We start from the raw sequence: 14140 nt of genomic DNA on the forward strand, positions 1-14140 counted from the left end.
AAATAACATTAGAATTAAATGAAAATAGGTGCCTCAAGAATGATTACTCTCAGTATAATATATATAGATATATATAAGCTACCTAGTAATTACATTGATTCAATACATATAAATTATTGATATTCAGAAAAATAAAATTATAATAAATATATATTAATAAATAACTAATATACTAAATAAATATTCAACAAATATAATTGACATTTTAATTGACTTAGAAATCAAAGTCACGCTCTTAGCCAACAACCATTTGACATTGCCATTGCTCATATATGAGTGGGTTTGGAGAATGAAGGAGGGGACAAGTATACTTAACAACCAACACATTTCATAATTAGGCAAGGAGATCAATAAGCATGGGAGACTTAGACATCCACCATGAGTGTAAAAAGAAACAACTAAATCCTATACATAGTCATTTAGCGTGACGTGTGTAAGCTCCAAACCCAAATGCTGATAATAAACATTGATCAATCATAGTATAGACAAAACACCAATCAAGAGAGAGAAAGGAATACAGAGGTAAAAATGAATATCAGTTGATCTCAGTCTATAGTTATATAAGTATACACTAAGTCCCAATAGGGGAGAGGACCTAGTACTTGAGCACTCTAACTTTGTGCTTATCAAAATTTTATGTGGAAATTTATAAAAAATCTCAATTTTTATAGTAGCTTACTTGGCAAGTTGTCTACATACAACTAAGGTTTCAAGTCCACATCATCAATTATGATGCCATATTAGTGCATTTTTTTCCATTTCTTCTAAAATAACCCAAATAAAAAGTGAGACCAATGGTCATGCAAAAAGGGTTTCCATACTTGCACAGTTGATGTGGCATCACATCATTGATTTTTTTTTATAACTAAGAGTACATTTCATTCAATTATGGGTAGTTATTATCATACTAACAACTTTAAAGTTATAATTATTGTTAAAATATTGTTAAAACAATTGTGCATTAAGATAATAAATATGGATATTAAATCATTAAGTCTGGGTATCAAATGAATAACTCTCATCATAGCCATTGGAATGGGCTCAAGTACTGGGTCATGTCCCCTATATCAAGAGATATTTATTTGCAAAAGATTGACAAATATAAAAGGGGACATTAGTATTAGAAAGAAATTAATAGTGGAGACCAATTCATTATAAGGATTGAAAATTATTACAGATGGAGTTTGTTGGATACATCTATATCACTCTTTAGAGAGACCAAGTGTAAGAGTTCTTAGAGGAAAAAAGAAATAGTGAATATCACTAAGGCAGAGCTATGGAAAATTCAATGGAAAGGAATATCTATAGTGGTAGATCAGTATAATATACATCAATACAAAGTAGAAATAATATACTAAAAAATACAATAGATCGATGATAAGAAGTGTCAAGTCATATATATACAACTAGTATACATATAGGTAAGACAAAGTATTAACACAATAGAGACATATTGTAGACATTGAGTGATCAATACTGTCAAGATTTTAATGCATACTTCGATATTTATTATTACCAATAGTATATAGAATCTAGACCCAAAACTGAAAATTTATATAATAAATTTTTGAATTTCCACTATAATCCTTTTTTTTTGCAGTTTAAAACAATAGAGGAAGCATTTTGTAATTGAATAGAATTCTAAATAAGCAATCATTAGTGGGGAAATTACAAATCATTGGCCTAAGTATCCTAAAGTTATAGTTGGTTGTTGTAGATATCCTAGAAATAACTAAGTGCCCAACCAACAATATCATCTTCTTCCATTAATTCCCTATTGTTATCATAAAAAAGTTGAGTTATAGTTTTTGCTGTATTGTGTTTAGAGTCAAATCTACGAAACAAATCAATGTTTCTATCCCTTTCATTCAACCATTGGATGCAAGATCTTTACTTGCAGTAAATTTCCTCCCTCCCAAAAACCAACTTTTGTTTGGAACATCATTCATATTCTTGTTGATGGGTAGTCTAAGAGGTGTCATTGTTAGCCAAAACATGCTAAAGGTTCTCCAACTTATCATCAATACCTTTCATGTACTTAAAAACATCTCCAAAATATTATTTACTTTGAGCCAAAACTTCCTTCTCGATGATGTCAAATTTCCTCACAATCCTAAACATGGTAGTCTCCTCAACTTCCATATTCCACCAGCCAGACACACAATCTCTAAATTGGGTATGTGAGTGTCATATAATTGCATATCTAAAGTGTCTCCTCCCCCAAAGAATTTTTATAGGACTAGCTAAATAGAACATTCTAAGGAATGCAATGATGATTGTGGAAATAAGGATGTTCCATCCTGCAGATATGAGGACTCTATCAAGCCTCACTTGAATTAGGTTATTTCTAGATCTATTTTTGGACCAATTAAAAGAAGCACCTTGAAGTTCAATGTCTAGGAGATCATTTCTACTAAAGAAGCCCACTATGCCATACATGCTATCAGGAAAATTCTCTAAACTACCCAATTTTTTTGAGGGGTAGAGAAGGATATTGAAATCCCCAAAACAAATAATGTTTCATTTTGCATGGAGACTAACAGTCTTAGAAGCATCCTTCCATAGAAGAAGCCTACCATCTCTATTTTTTGGGCATAGAAATTGAAAAGAAGCCAGCTATCATCATTATTACTAAACTTTATAACTAGAAAATTATGATTTATAGAGACCTCCTTACTCATAATATTGGTAGGATCCTAAAGAGTTGCAATTCCTCTAGAGGAACCCACGGCCTCACTATAGAAGAATAGAACTCACATACATATATAGCCAAAAAAATTTGAAAATTTAATCTTTTCATTTTAATCTCTTAAATGAGAATTTAATGTCCACTTTATTTTCAAAAAGCTTCTACTTGAGAGTAAAATTTATTTCAAGAGCTATTGAAACCGCATTGATTCTATGAACTAACTTTCACTTCTTTTATTTTTTAGTATTCTTTAGGGTGGGTTATATCCTATATGTACTTTCCCATGCTGTTGATTTGGTCCTAGTTGTTCTCATGGGAGGCCTCCCCAATTTAGCTTTCAAACCAATGTAAATCTTTAACACCCCTGAGATTTCCTTTTAGTAGTCTCTCATCCACATGTTATAGGGGAAACTAGGGTAGAAAATCTCAACATCTTAGGTATTCGGGGAGAAACAAATGGATTCTTTTCCTTAGTAATTTGGAGAGATACCATTAATGACCACATGGGGGTCAAATAGTCACCCCTGAGTAGCATATTACCTTCTTTTCTCAAAGAATTATCAAGCCTCACACCCTCCTCTTTACGTTCTTTAGTAACCTCAGATGTAGTGCCATCCTCTAAATTAGTGATATTTCCTTTCTTCTTTGAAGCTCTCAAAGGAGGTTTTATTAATGATTTATTTTTCATATTATATGAATGTGGAGATATTAGTTATTCCTTTATATCATTAAGAGAAATCTCTCCTTCTTCTAGACCACCCTCTTCACCAACCTCCTTTTGAGGTGATGGAATAAGGTTCACCATAATATCCAAAAAATAATATCCCTCTAAGCTCGAGTTCTCCTCAAAGGTTAGGGGGAGCTTTGGGAGGAGTAATTTTTGAGCTTTCCCAAGAGGAATAACCCATGTCTATAATACCTATCGATTCTACCTTATACCTATCGATTCTACCTTATATATTTACCTATAGAAATGCAATCTTATAGTTGTTACCTTGTATCCATGATACCTGTATGGATTTGAAGACAACCACTTTAGGGAGATCCCTGTTAATGGAAACATTGACACAGAATCTAGAAAACACTAGTCTAGATTTGTTTAAAGTAATGTCATTTTCCCATATATTTTGTCCAAGGGAGTTCCAAATACACTTAAATATTTTTTCATCCCAGAACTCCAACGACAGCCTAAGATGTCTAATCTAGACTGCAGTCAAGTGGTACAAGTTTGCAGCATGGTCAAACCTCGGATTTCACCTAACGAGGGCTTATGATTATTTCCCATAACTCTAGGAACCTACTAAGATATAGCACCTATCTTCTTCTGTCACAATTTTGAATAGGAAAAGAGCACCCAACATTATCAAGATGACAACTGAAACTTTGAGATATTTTTTAGTGAACCATTTCTTGACCATCTTGACCATAGGTTTGAAGGACAAGAAGAGGCCTACCAAGCATAAAGTTAGGCCCAAGGATCTCTACCATAGAGTCTTGCAAACATATCTCTAAACCTTCCTGCCCACATGAAATCACTAGCAAGTCCTTAGATGGCATTGATGTAGGACCCAATTAAATAGATTTTTAATTAGATTTAGGGATTCCTACACTGTCCTAGTTTCCATTTTTCCTGACTACCTTGGGATATGAGCTACCTAGAAATGCCAAATTATCCAATTGAACTAGGGTTCTAGATAGAAGAATCGAATGCATAGGGCCAAAAATGACCCCATTAGAGGTAACACCTAAAGGAGTAAATAAGATAAGTAGCGAGATTTGGGCATAGTTGTGCCACATCTAGAGGAGGAGGGACCTCGAAAGCAATATACACGAACAAAGATGTAGAGCATGAAAGAATTCAAAAATTTGTAAAGTACCAATTTGTCAATCCTTATTATTAGTTTGAAAATACATGTTTGATAGTTTAGCATTAAATAGACTAGCAAAAAATATTCCAATAGTTGGAAATAATATCTCTAAACTATTAGTTAAATAGAAAATTATTTCTAAATTTTTAAAACATACTTAGAAAAATCAATTTTGTTTCGATCTTATGATTATTATTTTTATATGATTAAGGATAATTTTATAGAAAAAGTAAAAATAAGATTAACATATTTTTAATTTTATCCACCTATGATTTAATTTCTTAGCTTCATTGAAAATTAATTTTTTCATTTCATGTCTTCAAGACCAAAAAAGCGAGAAACATTAGAAAACTTATCTTAGCCTCGTGGGGATAAAGAAACCATTGTGGGAGCAAGTGATTCTAGAGTATCTTTTTTTTGAAAGTTTGCTACTAAAAAGTTGATTTGCTAATATAATTCTAAAGTAATTGTCTTGGACCGTGTCCCACATGTTATTCATATTTGCTAGAATTAATATAAGACAACACACTTATCCCATTTTTAGTAGATATTATTGGGACATGGTGTAACATTTCTAATGTTATGTCATTATTTTATTGTAAATTATAATAACCAGCAGTGTCAAGGAGAAAGTTTGAATAATCTGAAAAATACAATGAATAGAAAGTATTCAATATATATAAGCTTCAAGAATTTTGATAGAAGAAATAATGAAATAAATTCTATTGAATATATTTCATATTTATTTTGGTTATATTTTAGAGTCATTTATGTTTTGTTAGATTTTAGAATTATTTCACACAAATTTCAGTGTTATTTAATGGTAGATCACTTTTGTCTTATAATGCGTAAATTTTAGGCCAAACAAGTATTCATTTAACCAAATATATCATGACTTAATTTTTTAGGTGAGTGCAATTATGTTTTTAAAACTGAAAGCAACCAAAATGGCGCCTGACCTAAAGTATAAGATGTTAAAAATAACTAAGAGGCAAGTCCATAATTAACCGACCCTACTTCTCAAGTTTCAAAAACCCCATATTAACATTTTACAAATATGATAAAGCAAACTAAAAACAATATAAAACTTAAAATATAAAGACTTCATAATATCTAGTGTCAATTAAATCACTATTAAGAGAACTCTCCTGGGCTGAGTGATGTAGTAGTAATCAAAAAATAAACTAGAACATAAAAAAAAGGGGGTACTAATTCCCCTTGGTCTTCTTCTTTCCCTCTAGCTTGTTAATTGCATTCAGAGCCAATCGTTAGATAAAAAACTATAATGAGGGCCAATGATGTCCACCCTAGTAAGTACAAGGTGGAGGCCACTAAATGCATCACCCTCACAAAAAACCTAGGGATCTCATCAAACCTTTGCTCCAATATCTACTACCTTTCTTCCAGCTTCATCATGTTCATGTTAATGATGCCCACGTCATCATTCTAAAAATTATATGGGGACTTACGAGTGTCCTTCTTAGGGATATGATCACCTTTTCCCTTGGCCCTCCTCTCATCCCTTGGCATACCAAGGTAATTATTCTTCTAAGTATAAAACACATAAGAAAGGAGGGGGCTTAAGTGGCTATTATCCTTATTGTTTCCCTCACAAATAGTTTCCTCCTCTCTCACATATTTCCTCTGAGAGCTCTTGTTCTTCTTTTTTTTTTGTGTTTGTTTGTATTTTCTAACATCTATGGATTGTAGATAAGGAGAACTTTCCATCTTAGTTCTAAGGTCCACATTAACCCTCTTCTTATTCCTAACGGACCTTCTCCTACCACATTTAATTTAAACATTTGAGTAAAAAATTTGGACTTTTTTCTCCATTTTGATTTGTTTAATGGTGGTGGGCTTTGGGGTTTTATTTTCTAAAGGGGACATAACCTCAACAAAGTTTTGATGGGTAGAGGTAGACATGGATGGTTTAGGCAAGATCACTAGCACATTTTTGGGTTGTAGGGGGAAGAGGTTCTTCTAGAAATCATATAATATATGCATAAACGCCTATTACAAATAGTGTAGGCCTTCCCTTTCTTTACGTTCTCCCTAACCTTGAAACTATTACCCTCCATAGAATGTAGAAGAAAGAACGAGAAGGATATGAGGTTTTGGTTATATAAATAATTTAAAATTAGGAAATGGTAGTAATAGAAGATCATAAAGATACCCTCAAGAGTAAGGTATCTCATAATATCATAACATTCCTCCTTCCAAGGATCTGAAAGCTCCATTCTAACAAACCCACCACAATCACACACAGGGTTCTCACTAGGTCAGAAACATTTATTGATCATGACTTCTTTAGCAACTTGAGTTTGTTTCCTCCTTTTCATGCCTTCAAAAGATAGCCCACCAACTTTAGCCATGACCTCTTCATTTATATCAAATGAGATCCCATTTATGGCCACCCTCCTTTTATTCCATGAATTCATGAACTCCATAAAACCTACCTTGTCATACCCTTTAATGTATTGCATAAACAAAACTAATCCACCTACTCTCGAATATATCCATGTCACATCCTTATAATTTTATATAGAGCTCAACTCAATATGGACAGGGTTTCCTCATATCTCTCCACTCTCACCCAAATCCTTAATGAAATCTTTGGAAGCACCTGACATAACCCAACCCCAACCTAGATAGAGAGTAAAAGAACTAGAGAGAACACCAAGAACCTGTTGGAAATATTTAGGACTAACAAGGTTACTGAGAGGGGAGGGGTGAATTAGTAAACTTTTAAAATTTAACCAATTCAGTATAATAACAAATTCACCATTCATTCATCTATTTTACTGAATGCATGAAAAGATTAACACACTAATTTGGTGACCCAGAAACCTTTCAAATTGAAAGTAAAATTGGGGTGGGGATGATGCCCATGAAACTTCAATACTATAGTATAAAGTTGGCTGGTTAAGGTTTACAATGATCACTTCTGGTGATCTGCCCTATTAGGAGCAAGTAGGACTGCTAGATCCACCTTGTTAGAGGATTTACAAACATACAATGAAGTATGCACTCTGTTAGGAAATTTACAAAAGACTGTTAAGTCTACCCTGTTAAAGGATTTACAAAACTGATTCACCTGTTAGGATGAAGCAGTGGATCTGCTTGAAATTGGTTTGCTGATTAGATCTTATGTACTGAACACTTGATGTGATGGATATATCTTTGCTGCTCCTTGATAACCTTGTTGAATACTCCGCTGCTGATTCTCTTTCAATTCGCTCTTACTTCACTGTTACTTCTCTTCATCATTTTTGTCTATCTATCTATATTGCAAATGGTACAATACATTACATATATACCATTCCAATATTTACAGCAACAAGCTCGGCCAAACACAAGTGGACAAAACATTACTGAGTCGGCCAGATAGTAGAAAACTCAGGTTCCTCAAATTCATTCGGTGACCTTCTGACACTCGGCATCCACTACATTACTCGGCATCGTCATGCACTCAGTAGAGGTAGGGGCTCAATCCATACTAATCACTTTGAGTAGCTTGGAACTTGGTAACCACTGGTGACTCGGTAAACATTGTGTCACTCGGTAGAAACTAACTCCTTCGATTCACTTGGTAAGCACTGAATACTTCTTTTATCTTTCTGTCTTGGTAATCACTGAAACTTTCATTTACCTTCCTGACTCGGTAAATACTAAATCCTTCATTTACCTTCCTGACTCGGTAAACACTAAATCCTTTGTTTACCTTTCTAACTCGGTAAACATTAAAACCTTCATTTACCTTCTTGACTCGGTAAACACCAAAACCTTCGTTTACCTTTCTGACTCGGTAAACACTAAAACCTTTGTTTACCTTCTTGACTCGGTAAACACTGCTGAACATACTTGGTAACCAACGAATGCTTGGTATGAACTGTAAACTGAGTGATGAACTTGGTAAGCATTCAGAATCAAATAAGTGTTGTAACTAATGACAAATGTATCATTATTCCAACAATCTCCCCCTTTGGCATTAGTGACAAGAACACTTATGAGCCAAAATTTATATACAAGATCTGACAAAACTGATTTGATTCTGCTGTGCTATGTGCTGAATATACATGGGCTACCTTACATATAACTCCCCCATACAATATACACAAGGTTTTTACATGAGTTATATGACTTTATTCTTTATTACTTTATTACCTTCTCCCCTTTTGTGTCTGATTTTCTGATTTTCCTCTATATAATGCTTTCTCCCCCTTTTTGACAATAATGCCAAAGAATAAAAATGTATTTATATGGAGACACCAAAATGTGTGATAAACTCAGAATGTACCTGAAGAATTAGTTGCAGAGTTTTATCCCAATTGTCTTGCAGGAATTTACATGTGGAGAGAGCTACTTGAACTTCTGCAAAAAGTTCAATCACATGGTCTGCAACAGAGAAATTATTTTCATGGATCAATGTTTTTGAATATGCAATGTGCTTCTGCATTGTGTTCATGGCAGGAAGGATCATATTCTGGATGTCAATCAGAGTAGACCTGATCCTTGCTTCCTCTCTCAGCAATTCTGCCTATTTCTCTGACAAAAATTTGATTCTCAAATGATGGGATGAACTTGCACTGTGGTCAGATTGCAGCATTTGGGCACTGACCTTCATATCCGCATCAATTTTATTCAACTTTTCTTTGATTTCTTTGGTATACTCGGTAACATCACAAATTTTTGCAAAAAGTGAGGTTACATTATTAAAAGAATTTTCAATGTCAGACAAAATTGAGGTTAATTCAACCTGTTTTATTGTTAAGTGCTGAGCAATGTGCTCAAGCACCTTATATTCAAATTTCTTTTCTGCTTTCTCTATTAATTTTTCTTGTCCTGAGATATCCTCATTGAATTTATTTACTGCTTCTTCTAGTTGTAACAAAATGTGTTGAGATGAATCCACATCAACACCTATAGCCTTAGTTATTATGTTTTTAGCACTCTCAATTATATTGAATTCTCTGTCCCTTTCATTCCTTAGCTACATTTGTCGTGCCTTTTGCTCTAATAGCCGACTGATCATTCTCATTTCATCAACTGATGCAGTATCTAGATCTATCTTAGGAATGACAATGTCCTTATCCAGATCAATTTCTTCATCTACTGCCTTACTGGAAAACATGTATCTCTTTGGTTTTTCTGCAGTGACTGCACCTTTGCCCTTTGAAATTGAATTGATGATGTTGGATTGGCTGTCAAAAATGGAATGGGACCAACTAAAGGTAAACTAAGAGAAGTGTTGGCTATATCAAAACGTGATATACTTCCCAAAAATGATGTACTACTCAAAAATGATGTACATACTAGTATATTTACAATTCGAGAACTGGCTAGAGCAAAAATTGGGGCTAATGTGGCTGAGGAAGATAAAATTTGTAAGAAATTGGGAAGACTTACTGTACAAGTTGCAGGTGGAAGAGATACACTTGGTGAAGTGACTGCTGCAGTGGATGACTCGATGGCTGATGATGTGCTTGGAAGCTCGGTAACTGAAGAAGTGACTGCTAGCTCGGTAGATGAAGTGCTTGGCACTTGCATTGCAGAAACCTGGAGCTGAGAGGAGATAGGTGAAAATTGAGCAATGGATGTCTCTGTTATGCTCATAATCTTGCTTGATGATCCTATCTCCATAGTAGATTTTACAGTCTTTGGTGGAGAGTGAGGAAGGGTGGCAATGACATCAGCTGCAATTTTTACTAGATCTTCTTCCTCTTTGTCTTGTTCATCTTCTTCTTCTTCCTCCATTTCTTTTTCGGCTTCTTCTTCCTCAATTTCTTTTCTAGCTTCTTCTTCAACTTCTAACATTATTGAATGGAGATCCCTTGGAATATCTTCAATATCATCATCATCATTGTCATTATCATCACTGCTGTCATTGTCCGTGATTTCAATAGTATCCTCACTGGATTAGTGTGGATGATAGATATTTTTCCACATGTTTGTTGTATCATTTACTACATGCTCAATGTCTTTGACAAGTATCAAACAAGTGTAGAATCTAATCATCATATTTCCTTCGTGATCTTTCAGTGATTTCTTCACTTCAGCATTAGAGAGACTTGGCAGGAGATTCCTCAAGGTCTGTTCATAAATATCTTTGACAGTCTTGGTTGCAGCTTCCCATCTTGGTTGTAATCTTTCCAATAGCTCTTTGGAGATCTGAGAGGCTATCTGGTTCGGGGAGTGTTTCCATTTACCCATTTTGTTCAGTACCAGATCCTCAATCTTCATTTTCTCCTGTTCTGTTCTGGTTTCAAACTTTAATGCTTTAAAGTTTGTGAAGCTACCTCCTTCATCTAATTGCTTCAATCTTGCCTCAAATGTGAGTGGAGGCTTAACAAATACAGGTTCCTTCTTTCCCTGTCTTGTTCTCCTGGAGAATACTGCAGTGGTTTGCTTTGTAGGTTTGGTGATAGTCACCTTACCTTTCTTTCGTTGAGGCTCTTCTTCTTCCTTTTCTTCATCTTCTCCTCTCCCTTCTGTTATCATGAGAGGTCCAGTATCAGCTTTTAGCTTTTCTATCTTTCTCCTTCCTTTAGAGATTGCTTGAGGAAGCTTGATTTCAAGCTCTATTCTAACCTTTGCCTCTTCATAGGTTCCAAATGCAGGCAACTTGGGATCCAGTGGTTCATTTACCAGTGCCTCAATGATGTCTCTGGCATCATCAATATTTAGTTGATAGGGTAATGGTTTTTTCCATGCCACTCAGGGTTTGACTGCCTAGATGTAGACTCTGTCACAGTCAACCATGAAATAGACATCATCCTTATATTATTCAACAAGTTTTGGAGGTATCTTGAACCTATTGTTCATCCTTTCCTTGAAATATTCAAAATAATTATCCATTACTTTGTCAAAATTCATACCCATTTCTGCTATGAATTCGTTTATTTGATACAAAATTGGAGTATCTTTCCTCCATACAACTGCACCCTTAGATGGAAAGAATTTGTGTACATAGAAAAATAATCAAACTAGCAAAGAACCAAATTTACAAGGGTTTGTCTTTGCAGTCCTTATGCTATCCATGTTTTTATTGAATTGTTTTAATAGCACATCAGCTAGGTCAAACTCCATATTTTTCTTTACAGTTTTATATGCCAAATCTACAACCTCACAGGGTACACTATTCAGCATGCTAGAACTATACAGTTTGTATGCAATAACACAAATACCAAATTTTAGTTCTATATCTGAAACATTGTTGAGTTTTAAACCTCTGTCATCCCATTCAGCTTGGGTTAATTTCTAGAGGTCATCTCGACCAAGGGTTTTGGTGGTTTTGGCTTTGGTCAACATTGGTAAGCCCCTGATCTTGTGGATCATCTTCTTTGTTATGAGGATGGGTTGTTCTAACCACAATTGTGCATTATGCACACGACTTAAGATATACCTCACCCATTTTACTTGGAAACTCCTTGGCAGATGCGGGATATGGGTTAAGCCTTTGGTTTTCAAATGTTTGAACTCAGGTTTTAGGGTTCCATCCACGCATAACATGGCTATGGTACTATCCATATTTAGTGTCCCTATTTCTTGTACAATACACTTGAAATGAGTACGAATATCATTGATTAGAAGTACCTTTGGAGGGATCTGCAATTGAGCTCCATGCGGGTCGAGTGATTCAGCGATGGCAAGAACAATTTTCAAATTGGGCGCCTTCCATTCGACTCCCTTCACAAGCATTTCAGGACCTCTCTTCGCCTTACTACCACTGGTGCTTGCGGATGCCATTGCTACTCAGTGAGAGAACAATTTTGTAACACAATTTCTTTTCTGGAAAATCACTTCAAATCACTTGAACTCGCTTGGATGCACTTGAAAATATATTTTCTCTGTGAACTCTGAATTCGCGGTGAAAAATGAGATCAAATTCTGCCTTTTTGATCGAAATCCTGTCATTAATGCTCGGGTACGAAGGTAGCTGAGAATTAGGGCTTTATAAATAGTCACTTACTCGGTAAACCTTGTAGCTCGGTGAACACACAAAACCTTTCTTATCTTCCCGACCAAGCTCGGTAAAGTCTGAAACCAACCTTACTCGGTAGATGCAACACTGTGAATTTTGACTTGTATCTGCAATACTGATTTTTCATTTCCACTCCTTCTTTCTGGAAGTGCTTAGGATATGGCTTGAAGATGCAGTCCCTTATCCTTCTTGATAAGTCTTAATTAGATATGGTGGAGTCACCCATTTCTAGAGTGACATTTCCATCATTTGAATTTTCTTGCTCGGTAGTCTTAGGAATCCACTGTTGTTTCATTTGCTTTCGAATATTATCAGCTCTAGTTTTCTTTTTGTCTTCAACCTTTCCTATATTCATGCAATTCTTGGCTATATGACCAATTTCAGTACAAGTATAGCATCTTATGGTTGTACCTTTCTTCCTTAGGTGATGCCTTCTACAGTTTGTTCCTATGTGTCCATATTCTCCACAATAGTGACATCTACACCAAGTATTGTAATCCCAACCAAATATTGCTTTGACAATTTGTTCTGCTGGATTGAGTGATTTTGATCTACATTCAGATGCCTTATGTCCTTGTTTCTTGCATTTGTGACACTTGCCTTCAAACTTTGGTTTCTCCTTGCATTCATTGGCCCTGTGACCATGCTGAATACAATTGAAACATTTGCCATTGAATTTACCTTTACCATTACTCCAACATTTGTTAGATGTATGACCTATCTTACCACAATGATTACAAGTGGGTCTTTGATTCCTTTGAGTACCTGGTTCAAAAGATTCACCTTCTTCCTTGTATCCAAGACCAGTTTTACCTTTTTGCTTATAGAAATTCCGCTCATTTTGCTGATCCATTTGATTCATGTCTGCTTGAGATTTCATCATCCTTTCATTGACTTTTTTTTCAATTTTTAGATCATTTTTCAAGCTTTCATTGGTTTGTCTCTCAGTTCTTAAGTCACTCTGTAGACTTTCATTTTGTGCTCTAAGAATCCTAATTTCTTCATTTGCATTGGATAGTTGATCTGCTAGATATTCAGGTTCAAGGGATTGATTTTGAGTTTCATGACTTCTATCTTCCAATTCTTCTTGTGCTTTGTTTCTTGATTCCAAAACTTCACATAGCCTGATTGACTGTATTTCTTGCTCTCTTTTAAGCTTTCTTACCTCTTCTTGCAGAGATCCATTCTTTTCTAGAAGTTCTTTGATTGCTTTGTCAGCTTCTTCTGAATTACTTGATGGTAACAAATCTTCAATCCTTTCTTCAACATAAAAATGGTCATTTATTTGTCTTGCAAGTTTCTTTCTTCTTTTTAGGGATTGAGAAAGATGTTCCTTTGCTTCTTTGAGTTGAACCATGGCCATCTCCAAATCTGGCTTCTCATTCTCAATAGTTTTGTCAAGTCTGAATATCTCCATTATCCTTGATCTTTGCTCAAGCTGTCAAGCTGTGTCCTGAGAACCACAAAGCTCTGATACCAATTGTTGGAAATATTCAGGACTAACAAGGTTACTGAGAGGGGAGGGGTGAATTAGTAAACTTTTAAAATTTAACCAATTCAGCATAATAACAAATTCACCATTCATTCATCTATTTTACTGAA

The sequence above is a fragment of the Cupressus sempervirens genome, chromosome 7, assembly GCF_028749045.1.
Source record: "Cupressus sempervirens isolate cs-2001-9-10 chromosome 7, ASM2874904v1, whole genome shotgun sequence".
In the NCBI taxonomy this organism is placed as follows: domain Eukaryota; kingdom Viridiplantae; phylum Streptophyta; class Pinopsida; order Cupressales; family Cupressaceae; genus Cupressus; species Cupressus sempervirens.